General features: G+C 38.1%; 1 protein-coding gene across 1 annotated transcript in view; it reads right to left on the bottom strand.

The window, feature by feature from the left end:
- REV3L (REV3 like, DNA directed polymerase zeta catalytic subunit) overlaps window positions 1–22788 on the bottom strand; it is a 123841-nt gene that overhangs the window by 77043 nt on the left and 24010 nt on the right. The window lies entirely within an intron of this gene.

Raw genomic sequence — 22788 nt, 5'->3', positions numbered from 1 at the left:
AGTTGGTATATGGAAAAAAAACAGGTGACTTTCAACTTTTTAGATCTGTGGATTCCCAAGAGGTCTCTATTGGATATGCAGATCTCTGGCCTTCTAACAACGTGCTTGCTTCTCAGCATGAGCTTTCGTGAGTCTGCAGTAACAGCAGAATGAAACAACACATCACAAAAACCATTGCGCTAGACCACAGCTTGAGCTTCTGCTTTAGACAAGGCAGTACAGAGACGCAGACCAGGTTTTCCCAAACCTACCATGTTTTTCTGAGGGCTAATCTCAACTGCAATGAGTCTTCTCTGTTTTTTTCCTCATGGAATACAACAGAGTATGCATTAGCTACTAAAACTAACATCAGGTCCTGCCTACCATCCTTTCAGCCCCCAGAATCATTCATGACTTCTTGCTGGTCAATGAAAAAGTTTCACAGGAAAATACTGCTAGCACACATTGGATTAAGCCCCACCACACCATAACGACAGGCAAACGGAAGCAGTCACAGCACCAAGCCTGTCAGAGTTTGAGGAGCGTCTGGACAAGGCTCATAGTCATACAGTTTAGTTTTAGGTAGTCCTGCAAGGAGTAGGGAGTTGGACTTGATGACCCTTACGGGTCCCTTCCAACTAGAGATATTCTACAATACTGCATTTTGTTTGGATAACTCCCCTGTATGAAGATAGCAAAACAGTATCTAAAGGCAGTGCTTTCACCAGTCAGGCGATAAATATTACAGGGAAAGAGGTAGTACAACTGCACTGGTCCACAAGACCAACAAAAAGACTTCCAAAAGCCTATTCTTTCAAACTGACGTTATTTCTCAGCAGACAGGACCTTGCCTGAACTATTTACATTAATTCATACCCACATCAGTGCACCCCACCCAGTGAAGACAGCTCTAAGTCCACTGAAGTGCAGGAAGAACAGAGCTTCAGAATCAGGACTGTTTACAAATTTTTACACCTGTGACATGCACGCCTCTGAATACCATAAACACCACCACATTTTTTTTACTGGGGGTAAGATCAAATGTGTTGTTCTTTCTTCAAATATTTAACAGACCTTCATGTAATGTCTAGAAGTGAAAGAAGCCGCTCAAAGGATGGTAGTACAAGTCCATTTTCCAAGGTGAATTTCATTCTTCTTGTAAGTCACCCTATCAAATCTCTGCAGCAATATTTAAATACAACCTATATATATTCATGCATAATGTTGAGGCCATCATCTGTGATAAATTCTGCCCATGCTTTTAAACTATTTCAGGAGAAGACATTTCTTATTTCTGTATTATGTATTTCAAATAATACACTAAGAAAAAGGGGAAACTAAAGAAAGAGAAACTATGAACTAGAGGGGTTTTTTTAAATGGCAAAATAAAGGACAGTAACAGCTTTATATGGCAGGAAAACCTTTTCCCCCCTAACATGAGAGAATTCATTGATTAGTAGTAGCATGTGAACTGAGAGAGTATTGATCTGTGCAGTAGTAGCAGACCATTTATTTTCTATACTGAGTCGCCAACAAATCTGAGTGTTGTACTTAAGACTTAATTTGGAAATAAAGGATTGCTCCCTCTGCCATGTAATTAACAATAGAGTCATAGTTGTCTAAATCTCCTCAGTTGTTCTACTCATTTTTTTTGGGGGGTGGGGTATGGGATTTTGGATGGTTTGTGGGTTTTGTTGTTTTTTTTTTTCTCTTGAGTTGGAGGGGACAGTGGATGTGTGGATTTGGATATGGTGGTGCGGGTTTTTTTTGTTTGCTTGTTTTTCAAATATATGTTTGTTTTGTTTTTCAAATACATGTCAGGATTATGTTCAGGAAGAAATTCAAATTCATTCATGTATGTAATTTGCCAGAATGCCTCCTGAAGCTTTTAAAAGAACAAGCGAACCAACCAACCCACTCCACACTAAATTTGATAATGGATACTGGAGTTACAGACCAAGAATTTTTGGCAAATAGACAGGTCTATCCCCCATGAATTTTATAAATTCAGGTGTTTGCTACCTACAGCTTCTCAGTCAAAAATCAGTTCTGCACCTATTTATTTTTTTTTAAACATGTATTAGCTATGAACTTTTTTCTTTTTGATAACTTTTTAAAAAACCACCTTTGTTTTAATGGTTGCCCAGCTTTTCTGAATTACAGTTAATTTACGTTCCCCCAAAAAACAAACTGCAAAGCACCAGAATAAACAGAACAGGGAGACAGTCTAAACTTACTGTACTTAAATTCACGTTCCTTTTCAGTGATGCAAGACAATTCGATAATAATGCTTTCATAGCTAGCACCTCATTACTCAAATTTAAAAAGCAATATATCCATTTCTACTGCAGGTATTTAACAGTTCGTGCTGAACTGAAATGGCATTTTATTGTTGAATAAAAAAAGAGAACATTTACAAAGAAAGCTTCTTTCTATTTTCTTTTGCCTCCTTCCCCTGCACTCCCCTTTATGGGCAAAACCCCATGAACTTCACTATAGTGAAGAACACTATAGCCTTCAAGTGACCAAAAAGCAAAATTACCACCTAACTCCAGGGAGATCTCAGAAAACATACACACTGAGCTGCTTTTCATTTTTGATTCTGCCAAGAAAGCAAACAAACCATTGCTGCTCCAAGTCTCCTATCAGGCCAGCAGTTGTCAAGTTACATGGGTTTATACAAGTACTCTGATCCTTGTTAGTACTGACTCATTTACCGCAATATTTGGTCATAGTACTATTTTTATTTACAATCCATATTACTACAAGTCTTACTCTGCTAGCATTAAGAACAGAGTCATTTGCTTCCATCGTTTAAACAAAAGCATCAAACTGCACCAAACATCATGGTGTTGAGTCTGAAGCTGACTCCAGTGACAGCAACCATGGTTTGCACTAAGCATTACAAGTTCTAGCGGATTCTTTCCAATAGAACCAACAAGGAGAAAACAGCTCTACTCACTGAGGATCTCAGACCACACAAACTCATCATTTAATATAAATTACAAACTTGGCTTGGGATAAGGTTAAGAAGTTTTATGCTTTAAATGTGTCGATCTTATGTTTCTTTTCAGAGTTAGAGACAGAAGCAAATCTGTACTGCTAGAACAGCAGCAACTGCTTACAGTGACCTGCAAATGTTATTTTTACATCTATTTATCGGTTTCTTTACATCTGTAGAATCAATGGAAGTGGTGCTTGACAGCAGATTCTGCAGAAAAGCCATATGGTTTATATGATCGCTGTCCTCAAGATTTCCTGATGCAAAACTGGACACCTGGAAGTGATTCGCAGAGTTTTCAGATGGGACAGGCCACTTAAACATTTCATGCTGTGGCCTCATCATGGACCTACTGTGCACATGCATCGCAACCATTCTGTACCCAAGCGGTACATATGATGTCTCCATTAACAAATGAACATAATGTGTACATAAATGCTAGGACTGGCAGTGATCATGTTATCAGCCAGGAGGAAGCTGCTGCCCCAACAATTTCTCTGGCCCATGCTCCCTTAAAGAATGGGGTCTGCACTGGCTGAATTATTTGCAGGTCACAGATCAAGCATTCCAGTGTATGACTCAAGGTTGCCGCTGTGTAAACATACAGAAATCTAGAAGTAAAGCTCAGGCTTATTCACAAGTCTTTTTCAGGCTGAAGTGGTGAATGAAGGAACGCAGAAAGTGCTGCTACAACACAGAAAAGAGGCAATACACAAAACCTTGAGATATTATGCGACACTCAACTAGCAAACTGGCTATCTTCTCTGAAAAGAAGAAACTGCAAACTAAATGGCAATATAGATAAACAGCCATAATAATAATGAATCAGTATTTCAAAAATAATATAAATGCAGTATTTTCAGACAGTAAAGAAAGTGAGCCCATTCCCCAAACCCATACTTACAAAAGCAAATGGCATAAATGTTACCAAAGTATTAAAACCAAATATAGTTTTTGTGTACTGGAAACCCACAAGAGAGAGACTAAGAAAGCCAACCTGCTGGTGGTTTGGTTTGTTTTTTGTTTTTTTTTTAAGATGGTTGCCATATGCATTACTATTAGGAACACATACCAAGCGTAATCCTTGAGCTACTGTATCAATTAAAAAATTAGAAGAAAAAAACCTGTAGTAACCCTAAGACAGGAAACTTCAAAAGAATTAGAAGACAACTGAAACCAATATGGTAAAGGAATGCAAAGTTGTTCAACAACTACTCAAGAAGACGCAAGAACTGACCTCTACTGACCACCAGAATGCTCAGCCATATAGGATGAGCTAATACAGATAAAACTGAAATGCTGTCTATACAGAATCACAGAATGGTTGATGTTGGAAGGGACCTCTGGAGGTCATTTGGTCCACCTCCCCCTGCCAAAGCATATGAACACCTGATTTCACAATACAACAAGCTAGAGAACCTGAGGATTATTAAAGTGTCCGCAGAGAAGTGCTTTTTCACCATTTGAAAAAACTGATTTTGCTTTAAACTTCTAAAATTTCTTTCCACTGAGATCAAATTGGACAAATTATTGTAAAAAATAAAAATCTGAAAATTATTAATAAGGTACTACTGTATTGTCCAGTTCAGGAATAAAGTATGCAAACAGGTTAGACAAGGAACACCTAAGGATTCACCACAGCTAGTGCAGAAAAATCCGTGTATATATTGGAGGAGGAGAAGACGGAACTCCATCTGTTCTGGATACAATTCCACATCCATAACTATCTGCTGGCTCGTATTACAGCAAGGGGAGAGCTTGTGCAGATGCTGCCTCCAGTTACCTCCTCCAGATGACTTCCACCCTCATGGGAGAACTGTCTAAACAGAACATGTAGATGATTCTAAAGCAATGCAGTTTATAGCCTAGAATATTAAAGTACACTGGAACCTGCTGAGTCTGTAAGTCAAGACTGAGTTGAAGGCACCCCAAAGAAATCACACACTAGGTTCTAGGGTCTGTCTTACCTATGAACAGCCAAATCCAACGTGTTCACATCAGACTGACCTAATCACAAGGCTACAGGCAAAGCTCTACAGACCTGGTTTTGTACCACCACAGACAAGAATGCAAGATTTGTACGGTAATAATAAGAGCCTGACTCTGCAGCTCAGGGGAGTTTCAGCCTCATTACTGTTTTTGCATTAGACAGGATGATACTAAAATATAAAACCCCTGCATCTGAGATTTCTAATGATGAATGAGAGCCTGTCCTACAGTTGTGATACAGTTTTAGTAACATTTTATAAATTATACTCAAAGCCGTTTAGCTCCTATCTTGTAATACTTAATTTAGGAACTGACTAAAGAAACTTCACAAACTGAAATCAATACTGGAAACATTTTGAATAGGTATCATCTCATTTAGCAATCAAAAAACAAAAACTAAACCTAGTTTTCAAAAATTAAGCTAAATCAGAGAACAGTTCAGTGCTGGTCTACATACACATTTTGCTGTGATATTTCTTTCACAGAACAAGCTGATCCCATTACAAGAAGCTAAGCAGAGCCTTGGGGGACAACTAACTGGAACCCACTCCCTGCATGTAAATCAACAACCAGTTTTGTTAAAGCTCTCCCTAAAACCGTTATTTTAATTGCTGGACTATGATCTATTTCTCCCAGAGCACTGCAAAATACAGTGGAGTGGGAGTAAAAAGAATCCAGCAGCACTTAAATACAGGGCAAAATCCCAAGATTTTAGGCAAATTCTGGCTGAAGATTAAAAAAAGATGCAGAAGACTGAAGACAACAGGCTTCTTATCCACTTGCCATCTATTAAAAGTACTTTAAGTGTGTTTTTGTAAAGTGGCAGGACTAATTAAACACAGACAGTATTAGCAGAAGAATGCATGTGAACACATTCAAGTGTGTCACTGCAGGATACAGAAAAGGCTGGACAGTCATAAGGGATTTTCTTCCTTTAACAGCAATAGTAAAGCAAAGTCATTAGAAACCAAAAGACACAACACTACCACCTTTAAAAGATAACAGGTATTTTCAAATAACTGTTAAACCATCCAGACTAAAACAATTTGACAAACAAACTGAACAAAGATGACTACAGAGAACAGGAAAAGTAACAATCTTGTTAGAAAAAATTGTAAAAAACGAAAATTTACAGATGGGATAAACGTTAGAACCCAATTTCAAAATACTTTTTCATAATAGAAGTCACCATACCACAGACAATCTCACTCTTTCTCCATGAACAGGCTTCAGAGAACAACATCAAGTAGCAACAGGAGTGCTTACTGTACTCTGCTAGATAGGCACAACTTTAAAGTGCTGATATAGCCTATGAAATTAAAGTCACCATTCTTTCCCTCTCACAGAAAGCAAATGAGCCACATACATGGACTCATACAAGTTAGGCAATACTTTGATGAAGACAAATCCCTTCCCTAGAAAAACTTGGAAAGGTCTTTTCCTCTGAAAACATTTGCTGTGTCATTCAAAACCTTAAGATTTTAATCTTTTAATGTCAAAGAATTCTTTAGTAGTACATTGTATTAATATAACTTCTTTAGTGATTAAGTGAAACTCTCAACCTTTTCCCAGAGTGCTGAATCAAGTCAACTTTTTCCCAGGAGGCAAGAAGAAAGGGAGGACTACATGCACTGTAGTCATAAATACTGGATACTAGAGAAACAAGAATAATGAAATAAGGTCTTGCAGCTGCAAGATATCATCAAAACAAAATCAAGAACAGAGCCCAAAAGCCACATTTCATATATAATATTTGATATTTGTGTCAAGGCTTTCAGTTTTTCTCTGGCATGTGAGAAGACACTGATTTCAGTAACATTGGTGAATGGGACAGAAAAAAAAATACATTTTTAATTACATTTTTTTGACTCCAAATAGTGTGTTTGGTTATTCGTAATTCTTCAGTCCGTAACTGTTCCTTATAATATGTAATACCTCTACTCTCGTGAAAAGAAAAAAAAATAAAAGAAAGCTTATCCACTAGGAAAATGAGCACCTGTGACTCGTAACAACTAGCCTGTTCCTTCACCCTTGATATGAAGAGCCTTAGAGGGAGAAAGGCTGGGTTTTCCCTCTGTAATTTAAAATTAGAAATCTCTGTGTAACTAGGCACATACTAAAGTAATACCTAGCCTAGAATCAAAGAGACAAGAGTTCAATTTCCATCTACGGAGACTTCATGTGTGACCTTGGACAAGTTACTTACCATAGAAGATACACTTTCTCATTGTGAACTTGATGCAACAGTACTTTCACATCTGAAAGATCTGTTAAAGGGATAGATAAGCCTTCAAGAAAGGAAAGCAAACTTTCATGAGTGATCTGTAGGCCTAGAATCACACTACTAAATGTATTCTTGAAATATCAGGCCCTCTGCATCTTTTTTTTATCTCACACTACTAAACCCTGAAATTGTACCCAGCTTTCTTCAACACTTCTGCATCAGCAAAATTAAAACAACCTGACCATATGAAAAACTTATGACCTCAATCTTCCATCTATGAGGTGGCAGCAAGAAAAGTCAACACATTTGTTCTTCCACTTGAAGTATCGGGGCAAACAAAGATGAGAGAAAAGCAGGATATTCAGATGTTAAGTTCAATTATGTATAAAAAAACTAATCCATACATACATACCACTAAAAGAGAAAAAAGGCAATATAGAGAGAAACTTTCCTCATACTAAAAAACAAAGATCAAAATTTGGAATAAACATCATACCGCTTCAGTAGGCTCCTAAAAGCAGATAAGGAGATCTCACAAATTAAAAGAAAATGCAATGTATTGTTGGTTTTGGGGACAGGGTACCCCCCCCTCCAAACCCAATAATAATGGCATTCTTGTGCTTTTGAAAGCAGCATGAAGATTCGCCCCCCAGAATCCCAGATTTCTGGGCAGTTTCTAGATTCAAGCAAGAAGCCCACAAGCTTCCTTGAATCCATTATCTTCCAAAAGACAAGCTCCTCTCAAGCTGTCTACAAACGTGTCAGGTCCCAAGGTCCAGAGGTCAGAGAATCCTGTTTCAACTGAGAACAGATGTTTCAACTGCTCACAGGTTCAAAGATAAGCATAAGTAACACCAAAAAAAATATAATTTGAAACACTGATTTTTACTGCGCGTCTCCATAACACACTTCAGTTGTCACATCTCCAACTGATATCCATTCAATTAATCTGCTCACAGACAACTTACCTTTGATATAAAAAGCTGTCTTAATAATGTGAAACATCCTGACTAAGACACTACCTGGTTCACCAAGTCTTCTATTCACCAGTCTAGAAAGCCATGCAATAGTCACGAAAATTTGAAGTCTATTAGATACTTCGAACTGTGAGCTATCTAGAAAAGAAGTAACCTTTGAGGCCTCTCAGGCTGGAGTTTACATTGGGCCCTACTATTGATGGAAAATATCAATTATAAGCCCCCAAAGCAAGGCTACTATCTTTGTTTTACTGAGAATTTTTAACTTGCCTCTTTTTTTAATATCCAAGAGAGGTTCTGCTATTCCTTTTCACATAAATAACAAGCAAACACCAAAAAAAGCATACACATTGAGACAGTGCATTTAATACATCAACTCAGTGAAGAAATTCTGATGATATCCACAAGACTACCTCCTCCTGCCTTGAATTGATTAGGACCTTTTTTAATTCCTGCTGTGACATTAGAAAACAATCTGATCTTCAGTTTCAGAAGTACTACTGATAAACCTAACCATTTATAGGACATGAAGGTACATCATCAGAAGGGAACAGCTATTACCTACAGTTACCACCAAGCAGAAATAACTGAATTCACAGTGGAGACTGTAGGAAAAATAACTCATGAACTTTACTGTCATGCAGTCAAAAGAGAACCAGCAAAGACCAGAGATGCAGAAGATAGTTTAAAAGTACAAGTCTCCTGAAATAACAGAGACCTAAGAAGTTAAGCACCTCAGACGTCAAGGATGAGCTATGTACAAACCGTTCTTCACAAGCTTGATGACTTGCAAGTTATGAGAAATGGCAACAGTATTCTTTTCTTAGAAGATGACATACAAGGCAAGGTTAGGTGTTAACTTACTGAACACCCATCTACAAAATGAGCTATATACCAAATGTAATATTCTGCCTTCCTCTCTTGACAGATCACTCATGTAGGCAGCTGGACAATACCAGTAATATTACTAGAATGACTGTCAAAAATCACTAGGATGCCAGCTGAAATGGACTAAAACACAGGAAGGAGGAAAATGTAGCTGGCCCCAGCTACAGATCCCAGCTATCACACCAGGCTCTTGGCACGCACAGGCTGGCAACACAGGCCAAGCTGCTATTCCGGCAAGAAAAGTGACCGTATGAATGTGACAGAGGCAGACTGCATTAGACCACGCTGACCAAAGCATAGCTGAATAATAGAGTGTATTTTCTAGTCTCAGATAAACTAATGGTGTGTACTTTACCACATCCTGTAAAAGATGAAAAAATAAATTGGTAGTAAAAAGGGGGAGCACTCACGCAGCCTTTGGTTTCCATTTCCTTCAACTAGCTTTCGGTAAGGGCCGTTGCTGCTACAGAAATTCTCTTAGCTATCTTATTAGTCTTGCAGAAAGTAACACAAGCCACATGTAAGTGGAAACTGGTGCATATACACCCAAAGGAGAAAGTGTTTTGCTGGTTGATAATTGAATCTGAACTTTCACCTCTGTATGAGGCTTATCTGCCGACGTTAAATACTGTAATGAGCGTGCATTGTTCCAGTCACAATTCGCCTCTTTTTCCTGTGTCACAAAAAATTAGTTGAAATATTTTGTTCAACGGGTATTCTTCTGTCAGCTAGACAGCTAGTTAGAAAAAAAGCACTATAAATTATTGCCAAAGACTATTTATTATTCTAAACTGCAAGCAAAACACCCTGACATTAATTGTGATAAGATTAACAGTGTTTTCATCAGTATTATCTTACAGAGATTTTTCAGAAATGTTGATTATTTATAAATTCCTGAACATCACCAAGCTTGTATAATCCCAGAAAAATGATACACTGTAAAATATATGCACTCTCACGGATCAAATTAGTTTAACAAGTAAGTGACAGCACATTCTCTTTGTTTTCTCTTTCCCTATTCTTCAAACAGTGCTAAATAAATTAAGAGTATTTCTTGAATTTTTTTCTTTTCTTTTGTATTTGCATTAAGATCACCCACTCACAGGTAACTGTCATGTCAGCCTGTTCCTCTAGCTGATGAATGCTAGAGGATATGCTGCACAAACCCACACACTGTTCTTAGGATACCCATAAGCAGATTTGCAACATTTGATAATCCTTATCACCTCTACCCTTTTACTTCATTAAAGAAGTTTTTAACATCTTTCATATGTTCCAAGATAATTTTTGGACAAGCAGGAACGTACTTTGGGAGTACTTACTTACTTTAGACACCTTTCCTCTTTCCTCTGTAAGCCTTTGAAAGGGCTATATGGTGTGTGCAAGTAATAGCTGGGAACAGAATTTCACAACCCAGAGTATAAACTGTGTTCTTAATATCTTACTAATGCCGTGTTTAGCGTTTATGTGGCAAGCTGCTGGCAGAGGCAGGGGCTGCCAGGGTGGCTGCTGTGGGAAGAGGCTACAGGCTGCCCTGTGCAGGACACAGCCAGCTCCAACAGATCTACAGCAAGGCACTGCTGAGCCCCTCAGCCAAGCTGGGGGCACCTCTGGGAAAACATGTTTAAGAAAGGGAATACCGAAGAGAAATGAGGAGGAAGAACATCTCCAGGCAAAGCAGATATCCCCTGCAGCTCATGGAAGAGCCCACATTGGAGCAGATATGCCCTGCTGCCTGTGGAGGATCCCACCGTGGAGCACAAGGATATTCCTGAAGGAACTGCAGTCTGCGCAAAGCCCACATCAGGGCAGAGGAAGGATGCAAGGTGGAAGGAGTGGCAGAGAGATACCACTGCGTACTGACCGCAACCTGCTGCCATCCTCCATGCAAGCTCGCAGGGCAGGACTAGGGTATATAGCTTGGGGATTCTGGAGTTCAGGAAAGAAGCCGAGTGTGGGAGGCAGGGAGGAAAGGTATGCTGTTTAATGTTTAAGTTTGTCTCTCACTAATTTAGTTAATTTTCCCCAAGTAGAGTCTGTCTTGCCTGCAATGGTAATTGGTAAGCAATTTCCCTGTCATTATCTCAGGCTATTGTTTTACTGTTTCTGGTTTTCCTATTTTATCCCTGTGCTATACCAGAGTGAGGGGGGCTGGTACAAATAAGCAGCTAGGTGGGAATCTGGCTGTTGCTCAAGTCTAACCCAGCATGCACCCCTTAGCAGAAATGATCCCTTGGATGTCAACCTCTAGAGCCTACAAACTATTTCAGAAGGTTTGGAAAAGACAACAAAGTAAAGCAAGTCTTAGTGTTATTAGACTTACATCTGCTACCTTGCGATCTGTAACTTCACCAGATTTCAGAGGGTGTTACAGCTGCAAGTCTCTGCTTTAAACCTTCATTCAGATTAAGTTTCACCCTACTTATATTAAATTAATAAAAAACAACTTACAGACCCAATCCCCCAAGTAATAAAACCTTTCAATGGAACGTTAACATATTTAACCACAAACTTTCCATAGATCAGTCATATCACCATAACTTAAATTAAATAATGTAATGGTATAAACATTGCCCATTTGTAATATAATAATTAAACAATGTGGGAGAAATTATTATCCTTTACAACAAGCCAATTAAAAAAATTAAAAAAAAAAGATTTGCCTGTTCATGAGTCTTCGAAGAAAGGCTATGCATGAAGGTGCAGAATGTTCAAGACATTTCCAAGTGTGTGGGGGGAAGAAGCTACACCAAGCAGATAGGGCAATAAAAAAGCTGTAATCCATTTAAACTTTTAAAAAAGATGCTATAAATTGAGATTGCACATACCTCACTCAAGTCCTTAACTGAAGACTTTCCTAAGGATTCTCACGACAGGACCTTCAACCAGCTACACAAAGGAAATTATTTTCAGCCGATATAGCAGCCTTTGGTTTGCTATGAACCGATCTCCAGCCAAATTCAATTCCATAGAGCTGTTACGGAGGCAGCAGCTCCACGGACAATTTATAGAAGCTATAGTCTTGAAAGCTGGTGGTCTGAATCCTGATTCATCTAACAGAACTGTAAATCCTGAGCAATTCTATAGCTTGTATCACACACAAACACAAAAAAAAAAATCTTACCACCCCCTTTCCTTCCGATAACTTTTAACCTCTTCGCTACAGTTGTTCAATAATTATTATGTTTATCTTCAACAGCTATTCAGGATTAACTCTTGAGAGGTACTATGCAAGTGCAAAAATAACTTTTAACAGTAGACACAACAGCAGCATCAGAAAAATCAAATTCAGATTACAGTAGTTCTCAGCATTTTATTCATTCTGATTATTCTGATGGAACATGTTCTCCTCCTTCACACTACAATAGCATGGTATACTGAAATCACACTACAGTAATGTTATTTTTCTATTTTTATTTTGCTTGCCAAGATATTAGATAGCCTGCTTGCTTGTCAAAAGACACACGAGGGTAAGAGTCTTATACAAGAAAAGAAGTCCTTGAAACCAAAAGAAAATGCTCTTTTTAGACTTATTCTTTTCCCATGGATTTATCCAAAGTAATTCAAAAGAATGTATACTTCAGCTTTTTGCCTTACTGTAAATATAGTCCTCAGATCTCTGCCACACTCTCAGCTGTGGTTACTAACAAGCAGGGCTTTTTACCCCCCACTCCAGCTAAACAGAAGACCTTAGCATCCACTAAAGTCCTTAGATGCTAAACGCAGGGACAGCATCTGTCACTCATCAAATGTGATCTTTTCATGCCTTCTTCTGTTCTTATATATATTACAAAATATGTAAATGAATGTTCTCTCAGTAATACAGCTGGTGTTACTATTTTATACTGCACATTTTGCAATACTATTAAGTATCTTACTTCCTAATTCGGTTTCTTCTGTGACACTCCACTTCCTCATCTTGAATTAGGCATCCATCCCCCTCTTTTCATCTTCTGTAAAGTCTGCTGTCTCTTGGCAGCACTTGAAGGGTTTCATGGCTTTTTGCCTGCTCTAGCCTTTCTTTCTGCAAAGAATGCCCAGTCTTTGCAGCACTCTTATCTTAGGCTTGGTTACAGTCATTAATTGATAACATACACACTGTTCTAGTTCTTCACATAATTAGAACTGCAGGATCCTTTTCTGTCTCAGTGCTACAGCAAAAAAAATTAAGATTTGAGCACTTTACAGAAAGCATGTATCCAAAGACTGCTTGCCTTGTACAGACCATTTCATGTGGCTGTCTTGTATTTACTCAAGAACCTTCAGAGTGGCTGTAAAGACTGTGTAGACTGGATGCTTCACTTGCCAAGATAAGGTATTTATAGCAATGTCTGCACTCTTTAAGAAATGTTTTGAAGTGTTACCCAAAGTATTTGTTGCTGATGTATCATCATCTGGTCCAGATACTCCCATTTTACAGGGTCATCTCACCGGCTATTGAATTTTAAATTGTTGAAATTCTGTTCACAGCACAACTTTAATTATTGACTACCTTTCTGCACTGAAAACAAAAGCTCTCCCTCACATATAATTAGAAAGAACAAGGGGAGAAAAAACAGCTAGCAATGTAGCTTCACATTTTAAGCTAATCCAACAAATGCTCACAGCGACTACTTAATACCAGTCCCTTCCTTTCTCTGTTCAGATCTCAACCCTCTCTACCCCGACTTCCCCTCCTCCTAAACCAATGACAACAGTGATACATAGGCAGTATGTTTCAACACTTGCCAAACAGCCTTCCCAAAAATGTATTCTTCACATTTGGCCTTAAAATTTTAAGATCAAGACTAGAACGTTATCAAAAGTGATAGAACTGTGACAACTCCTTCCAGCACTAATGCACTGTCAAAATGCTAATGCATTGTTGAATTTTCACTACCAGTCTACATCTTTTTCTAAAATGTAGTTTTCTGTTAATGCTTTAAGATATTTCCTGTTCTTTTAAGAGTCAGGACACTACACTTTCGAAGTTCCCTTCATCCCATGTTTTGAATGACCTATGGCAGACTGAAATATGAGAGGCAGAGAAGGTAAGAGTATACATACTTTAGGTGTAATCAGCACTGTTCATGTTCTTGAAAGGTCACTAGTCAAACTACTCACTACTTGGGCAGCTCACTAGGAACCACTCTATAACCTTAATAACACACACACATCCTACACCTACTGAAAGATTCTTATTATCACTGTTATCATTGACAATTTAATGGACTGTTTATCCACGTATTTACAATAACTACGTGGATGACCAGGGTACTTTTATGTAGTGTTATACATTGAAACTGTTTAGGTATTTAATTCAATGTAGCACCTTGCTCAGAGAAAAATTAACAGGAAAAAGCCTGGATAACAGAAGGACCAACTAGAAGAAAAGACAAGTTAATACTTCCTAAGTGACATACTACACACAACAAGTTTTCCTTTAAAAATAAAAAAATAATAATATCTGAGCAATAATGGGGGGGGGGGGATTTATTTATATTGTGGTTTTGTCTAAGAGCATTAATAAAGTGCATAGCAAGAGCAGAATAACTGCAAAGATCCGCCCTCCCTGGGTTCTCAGTAGCCCTAATGCTGGTATCCAGCAAGCATAGAAAGAAAACTGAACAAACCCCAACAAAAACCCCAAACCCCCCAAAACCTAAAAAACCATCCATCCCACCATGGGTGGGTGGGTGAATCAAGCTGCTGCATGGTACTTTAGTTGCTGGCTGGGGTTAAACCACAACAACCATGCATGGAGAGGGGGAGCAAAGAGATTAATGGAGAGGTAAGAACACAGGAAGCATGAGTCCCAGAATGATGGGAAAAATAGATGGAGCAGTCTGGCAGTTGATAACCACTGATAACCTGAATTCAACTTGCAACTCAAAAACCAATCTATTGACAGAAATCTTAGTAAGAGCGAGAACTAAGCACTACTAGTTAAGCTTTTGGCTCCTCAGGTATATGTATTAAATAAAAGTTTAATTGTGCAACTGATGCTAAGGTTCTGTGAAAGAATTACTTTCACCTGATACACAGGAAACACCTGGAACCTGCAAGTAAGTCAGACCTACATGCTGAATGAGTTACTTGCATAATGCACATCTCATTTGTCACTGTAGTTAGAAATTCATGCCAGTAAAACAGGCACCAATACATACAGGAAGATTCATCACTGAGGCAGATCAATATCACTTTAGAAAACAGATACCATTCCCATCTTTCTCTTAGAACTTTTATTGTGATGCCGAGCAAGTCATATGTAAAAAAGGCAGAGGGTGCCTTTTTATACTGAAACAGCTAAAAATTATTTAGGAAACTAATTATTCCTATGTGTAAATAAATCATTAAGTAGTGTAATGTTACAAAACCTTAAACCCTAATACTTTCAGGTGAAGACCCCTCAAAAGTTCAAAAAATTTACAATCCAGTACCTTCATTTTAGAATGTCAGTTCTTCATGTACAAGATATTACCTCAGCTCTGACTTGCAGGTAGCTTCACAAAAAATATATATATGCATCAATATTACAAGAACAGCCACCAGCCACTACCTCCCAGCCCTTAATGTTTTTTTTATTCAGGTTAAATTTTTGATTGTGGATTATAAACAAGATTATGCCTACCAGCTGAGTAATTGGATAAAAAGTCACTAAGCACCATGTGCTAATTGCTAGAGAGAATGTGAAAAAAACCCCACATTCGATCACATTATTGAAAATCATCCTAATGCTTTCGCACAGGGGGAAAGTTTTCTGGCTTACTTTCACACTTTTTAGTGACTGCAACCCTGGAGTTCTTTTAACAAAGCATTTATATGTAACACTGATAAACAAGGACTGCAGAACTGCTACAGAAAATGAAGAAAAGACAAGATGGGAGGAGAACTAGTTAAAATTTGGCAACTCTGAAGGTTGAAGATGTTCCTGGTCATTGAACAAGGTTAGATTAGATGACCTTTAAAGGCCCCTTCCAACCCAAACCATTCTATAATTCTGTGAAGGTGAAAAAAAAGCTATTTGAATTGCCCAGTAGATGCCATTTGACAGATCTTGCTGAGTTAGACCAAGAACAAAAAGTAATTTGTTCCTTCCCTCAGGACACAGCAAGCCCAAAAGCCTTTCTTACCAAAATTTCTGTTGGTATTTTCAAGGGTCCATAAGCCTGTATTTCTCCTTTGTTGCCTAGGTGTAGGATATTTCAGGTTAGGCCTCTGATGATTTACTAAATTTTGATAAACTGTATAAAGAAGCAAGCCAGTTAACAACAAGACACTGAATAATGGAAGAGTTTGAGACATGTAAAAGACAGATGTTTTCAAGCTGAAAGCATCAGTTTAGTGAAGTTCAAGGTTGCTGCTAAGCCATAAAATTCCTACAGGAAACAGCAATATATTAGCAGAACACACAGAACTATGCAACCATGAATGGTATCATGACATGTCAGACGTGCTTTGCTAGTGTAAGAATGACATCAGCTCTTACATGTCACTTCTGAGAATAACTATGTACCAAATGGAAACTGACCAACATGAAGTTCAACCTCAGCACAACTGACATCTATCACACTATTTAATCTTCTAAATCATGATCAGGCCAGGCAAAAAGAGTGAACCTGGTACATTACAAACTGCGTTTGCTTCAGTTATTGCTGTATGCTGTCCTTTATTGTGAATATATGTCCTTAATTGTCATACAATTCCAGCCCTGTAAGAGCAACATAACAGCCCCAGTCACCTTGTGGCTGGAATGAATAATGTACTAGATCCCTTATGAACTTTAATCTAAAAACAGTTTTAAGACAGTACTGCACATTCAGGATCTGCACACACCAACCTCAGCAAGCGTATCAAAAGGTGAAATGATGAATGCAGTTGGCTGCAAATGCTACAGCTGAATTGCTAAAGATTTACGCCTCGTACCAACACATCAGAACCTACATTATACAAGGTACATAGATCTGTTTCAGTTGGAGGTGAAGTACTTGCTTAATGGTTGTCTTTTCCAAATTAAAATGTCAAATTTATTTAAATATGACCTATTGCTTAAATGTAAGCATGTTTTAAGTTATTACATTTAAAGTAATTTTTATTTTGTTTCGGAAGATTTAGTAAAGCATCATTTGAACTTAGCATACAGAAAACCGTCCATTTAGATCTTTTGAGTTTTCAGATTACTATTCAGTGAATACAATAGAACACTCAGTGTTCAAGATACTACCTCCTTTTCCTCACCCACTTTTAACATTAACACCATTAGGAAGAAATGAAGTACACACAACTACACAAAACAAAAATATTAAATCTGCTATATATGCTTCTCATTTCCCTTTTATTCCCCTAAAAAAGGTAAGAGAAAGGGAAAAAAGCAAGATACAGCATAAAGAAAGGAAAAAAATAACCCCAAAACCAACTTTGTGCTCCAAGAGTTTCAATACAAAAATATCCTCCAGGTATTTACACAGAAAGAAGACACGACATAGAAAGATCATTCTTTAAAAAAAACAATCAGCTGTACAGCAGAGACAAAATCAGATGAAAGCTAAGCTGCCTAGGTCATCTGCTCTTGCTCCTGTTCTCCATTTCTCTTTTAGGACTGTACAATAAACTTTGGACATCTGTACTAGGAACTGAGCTGGAACACTGATCTGGCTAAAAATTCATCCTGCAAAAAAGATTAACCTTTCAACATACATCAGTTCCACAAGTTTGTAGTAACTGCACAACTTACTGTGCAAGCACACACAGAGGCAAAGCTGCACAGGGCAGTTATGCACAGTTCCTGCTTCACACAGTATTAAAGTCAGCGAACAGACAGCATAAGCAGCATTCAAGACTACAACCTAAATGTTAGCTACTTCAAAAGCAATGGAAAACAATCCTGTACTGCCACATACTTAAATGTGGAAAAGAATGGTTAGACAGTATGCACACCCATATTTTGCCTGTGCCCTCTCCATGATTTTATTAGAGAGGTAAAAAGTGGTATTTTCTGCAAATACAAGGGAATACCAGAATGCCAGTTAACTACATGCTGTAATGTATTTGAGCTAACGGTCCTTTTTTTTTAGGTCAGCCTTTCATTTGCTATTGACACAAAACTCCAAAGTATTGTAAGTGGTTTTAAAAACAGTAACGATCTCTCCATGTTCCTTACTTTTAAAGTAGGCTGGCCAGCCAGTATTTAACAACAGCTTTGGTGAACTGAATTGACAAAGCAAGTAACTTCCAAAGACTAATAAACCAGAAAGCGATTGGTTCTACATTTTCAAGACACAGATCCTATTACTCATCACTTGTAAACAACAAGATTACTTGAGTTTCATGTGGAGAAAAAGAACTAATTAATCCAGAGTGTGAAGCAAATTAAGTGTTTCTAAAAGCAGAGCAATTATATCAATGTTAATATAACTAAACCAGAGTCAGGACAGTGGCTACTGAATGGGGAAACCCATATTTCTGCCTTTTTTGTTTTTTTAACAAGGTTTTGATCATGATCAAGAAATATACCAGTAAAGCTTTATGTACTTTGCAGTCAATTATCAGACTACATAGACAGGATAAATAACCTGTTCACACTAAGTCTGTGGGATCACAACACACCAGAAATTAAGAAACCCAGCACAGTTTCAAATGCCCTGCTTCAAGACAGATGTACTGAACACTTGCTGGTCAGAAAACAGCAGTGACTCCAAAACTGAAAGAATTAAAGAGAACACAAATGTGACGGTGTCATACAGCAAGAATTACATTCTCCTCCCCCTCACAGTGAACCAATGCCAGTTTTGGGAAGATCCTTTATAAAGATCTATACAATGGAAAAAAAAACGTGCATGAAAGTTTTCAAAGAAATCCTAGCACAAGAAACTGGCTCAGCACTGGAGATTCAAACATCTGTGCAAATGAAGCAATGCTTCCTCAGGGACAGTACAGCACAATTTAGTTACTGTGTCAGAATTATGATTTGATAAATCACTTTTTTTAAAGTGAAAAAAAAAACAATCTAACACCCCCAATACAGGCTTCAAGACACACCCACCACAATCTGTAGCTACGCATGCAACTGAATGTCAATTTACTTAAACATTCAGAAAAAAATACTATTATTAAGAAAACTTTTAAGAAGTACTGATGATAGAAATCAACATTGTGGCCTGCCATGTGACCAGGCTTACATTTTTGCTCCAGAGAAATCTGAGGTTAACCAACTAATAATTAACATCTACACTCAACTGGAAGATATATAGCTCTAGGCATGTGTATTACATAACATGCTAATTTCTAAAGTCTCTTTATTATAGTTTGAAAAAAATGCTTAAGTCTAATTTGCGGCTCATTGCTTATAAAAAAAATTGTGCAGACAAGCTCCCAGTATACGCTATAAACATGCATAGATATAACTTTCCTTTCTTTAATGGAAACACATCTAATAAGGGACTGTCTACCTTCAAATGGAGCTAATACAGTCAAAGTTATTCTTAAAACTTTCCTAGTCCCAAATAAATTATTTCAGCAAAACTAGAATAATTGCAAAAATAAGTAGACACAAGACAATACACTGATAAAATTACTCTTCATGTATTTATCACAACACATGTAAGTGACATCATCTGTCTAGTTACCTGCCTGAACTTTTGGTGCCCATGCATTCCGTCTACATGTGTGAGGCTTGCTATTTGAGATTCCCTATCTTGACTCATTTTACTATGTGAACTTGAATCCAAAACTCGCGTCATGTACTTTGTGCTACTGTTCACCCCATAAAGATGTTTCTGTACTGTAGTCCCCTGACAGCAGGAAGAGTACATTTATTTTCATGTGTCTAATTGTCAACAGTACTGTACTGTTTACACTAACCTAACAGTGAAATGAGTCCAAGGACTCCTATGACTGAAGTCTGACCTACAAAAAGATAACTGTTGAGAAAGAATGGCAAAAAAGTAGTAGTAACAGCATAATCATCTCTACCAAGTTACATATACATGCCTACTATGAGTGAGATGGATCTTTTTTCTTGGTCCAGAGGGTTACTTTTTCTTTTAAGCACGAGGTTCATCCAGTCTAATGAATTAAGCATTATGTTGCTTTTAAGTCAAAGAGGAGTAGGGTCAGATGGACCCCTTCAACAGGTAATTCATTCTACTTTAAAACAGCGACTATACAGACAACACCTCCCCATTGTTTCAGGGGTAAAACCAATTACATCTACAAAACACTAGAAAACAGAATAGCAATAGAAGATGGAAAAATGATTCCCTGCCACATAAATTTAGAACTACCTTTTACAGGCATGTTAAATGCATAAAGATTTGGAAGAGCTGGATGAAATTTCAGGCTGTTATCACAAGATGTATTTTTTAACAAACTTCCAATACTTTCCACCATGTTCTAAAGTTGCCTTACTTTTCACCTGTGTCATAGTTACCGGATGATACTAAATCAGGTTTCTTCCTATTACCATCCAAGCTAAAACTTTACATCAATACATAAGGCAAAACAGAAACTGAGCACCACTTTTTGTCATGCTATCATTTCTCTTTGAAGTTAAAGGGAAAACTACCTCCAAAATGTTGTTTCCATACACACAAACAGAATCATGTCTTTGTGATATTTGTGAAATTTTAAATTAAGTTACACATTTCGCTGCCTGCATTAAGCAGAAGAATGGTCAATGGGCATTGCCTCCTTGAAGTCTTCTTATGAGCACATTCTCCTTAAAGAATCAAATGTTTAATCAGAAACATCAAATGCAACCTACATTGCCAAGCAAATCATAGTGATTCTATGCTATGAAGCTTTATGAGAAATACAATTAAGAGTGCTTGATAGTTTGCCACTAAAGAGTATAAAGTCCTCTCAACTAAGCCCATTTTTTTAAACCTCTCTTTTGCCCCTCAGGAAGATGGGGCACAGCTTTGTAGCTTAGCAGTTTCTGTGAGTTGCCCAAACCTTCCAACTGACAGATGAAGACTGCTGGCAGAAGAGGAACACAAGCAAATTGTTGTTTGCCGGACTGGCCAGAAAGCAGTAAACTTCTGGCAAATAATTTCTTCCTATATTAGTTTCTCCCCTTTAAGAATTGGGTTTCAACCAGGATAATACTCACTCAAGCTAGAATACATACTCCATGCAGGACATAAGTGAATAATACTGAATTCAGTACATATTCAGTGAAGGACATTAACTTCAGAGACAACCAATGAAGCCAGTTGTCTAGAAGAGGCCCAGTGGTCCTAGGACTGGTGAAGGTATTGGAGTAAATATCATAATGTCAGCTGCTCCTTGAATTACCGCAATTCTCTCTCCATTCCACTTGAGATTTCTCCAGTGATTCATTCTATCTTGGTATTTCATCAACGTGAGTTTTGTACAATATGACCGAGTAAGAAATCTCTGACAGCAAGGGGTGAGCTTCTTTTAGTAGATGGTTCTAACTATTTAGAATCATTTGTTTCCAAAACAATACTGACCAGTATTTTACAATGACCGCTCACACCCTCAGAAAGAGGCAAGGACAGTGATAGTGCCAGGAAGGTCTCTAAGTACCATAAATCAGAACAATGCCGGTGAAATACTTGTATTGCCATAAATAAATCTGTCTAGAAATAAAGATAACTGTCTCAAAGAATATTGTGATGCTGTATTTTGCATTATTACACTTGATGCAGAAGTGCTCAACACTAACAGGAACAAATGTACACTTGCTTTGGAAAGAACAGCAGAGGCTTTCTATTTCACACACTGCAGAATCAAACCAGGTGATGCTGTGCTCTCCTGAAGCTGCTTTTTACACTGCTACTTTTTTATATGCTAAAAAGAAGTTTGAATAAAAATAGACTGGGTATGCCAAACTGCATTTCTATTTACTAAAATACTGGCTTTATGAGGCTGACACACTTGTCCGATCTTTACGTACATCTGACCAGATCAAACACTGCCTGAAAAGGTATCTCATGTGTCTTTTACATCCATTCTTCTTGAGAAGGGTTTCCACACACAAAGGAAACAAGGAAATATTATCTACCAAAATGCAATAAGCATCAGAAATATTCAGCAATAATGGATAAAGTTCAATGATTCAACCCAAGTATTTCTGGCTTTGCACCTGACCAAAATGCTACTATAGATAAAGAAACACTGCATATCTTACCTGAAAGGGAGAAAGAATCAAGTGGCCAGTAAATCCTATCCATATCACATCTATTTTATAAGCTAAGAACTGAATTAGTTACTAAGGTATGCCACCTCTGGAGTACTGTGTCCAGTTCTAGGCTCCCCAGGACAAGACAGACACAGAACCACTGGAGAGGGTCCAGCAAAGGCTACGAAGGTAATGAGGGAACTGGAGCATCTCCCTGATGAGGAAAGGCTGAGAGAGCTGGGGCTGTTTAGCCTGGAGAAGAGAAAACTCAGAGGGGATCTTACCAATGTCGACAAATATCTGAAGGGCGAGTGTCAAGAGGACGGACCCAGGCTCTTTTCAGTGGTGCCCAGTGACAGGGCAAGGGGCAACGGGCACACACAGCAACACAGAAAGTTCCATCTGAATATGAGGAAAAACATCTTTACCTTGAGGGTGACAGAGCCCTGGGACAGGCTGCCCAGAAAGGCTGTGGAGGCTCCTTCTCTGGAGACATTCAAAACCGGCCTGGACATGATCCTGTGCAACCTGCTCTGGGAGAACCTGCTTTAGCAGGGGGTTGGACGAGATGATCTCCAGACTCCCTTCCAGCCCTGACTACTCTGTG

The sequence above is a fragment of the Falco naumanni genome, chromosome 6 (genome assembly GCF_017639655.2).
Source record: "Falco naumanni isolate bFalNau1 chromosome 6, bFalNau1.pat, whole genome shotgun sequence".
Classification (NCBI taxonomy): Eukaryota; Metazoa; Chordata; class Aves; order Falconiformes; family Falconidae; genus Falco; species Falco naumanni.
This window is presented reverse-complemented; position numbering and strand designations above follow the sequence as displayed.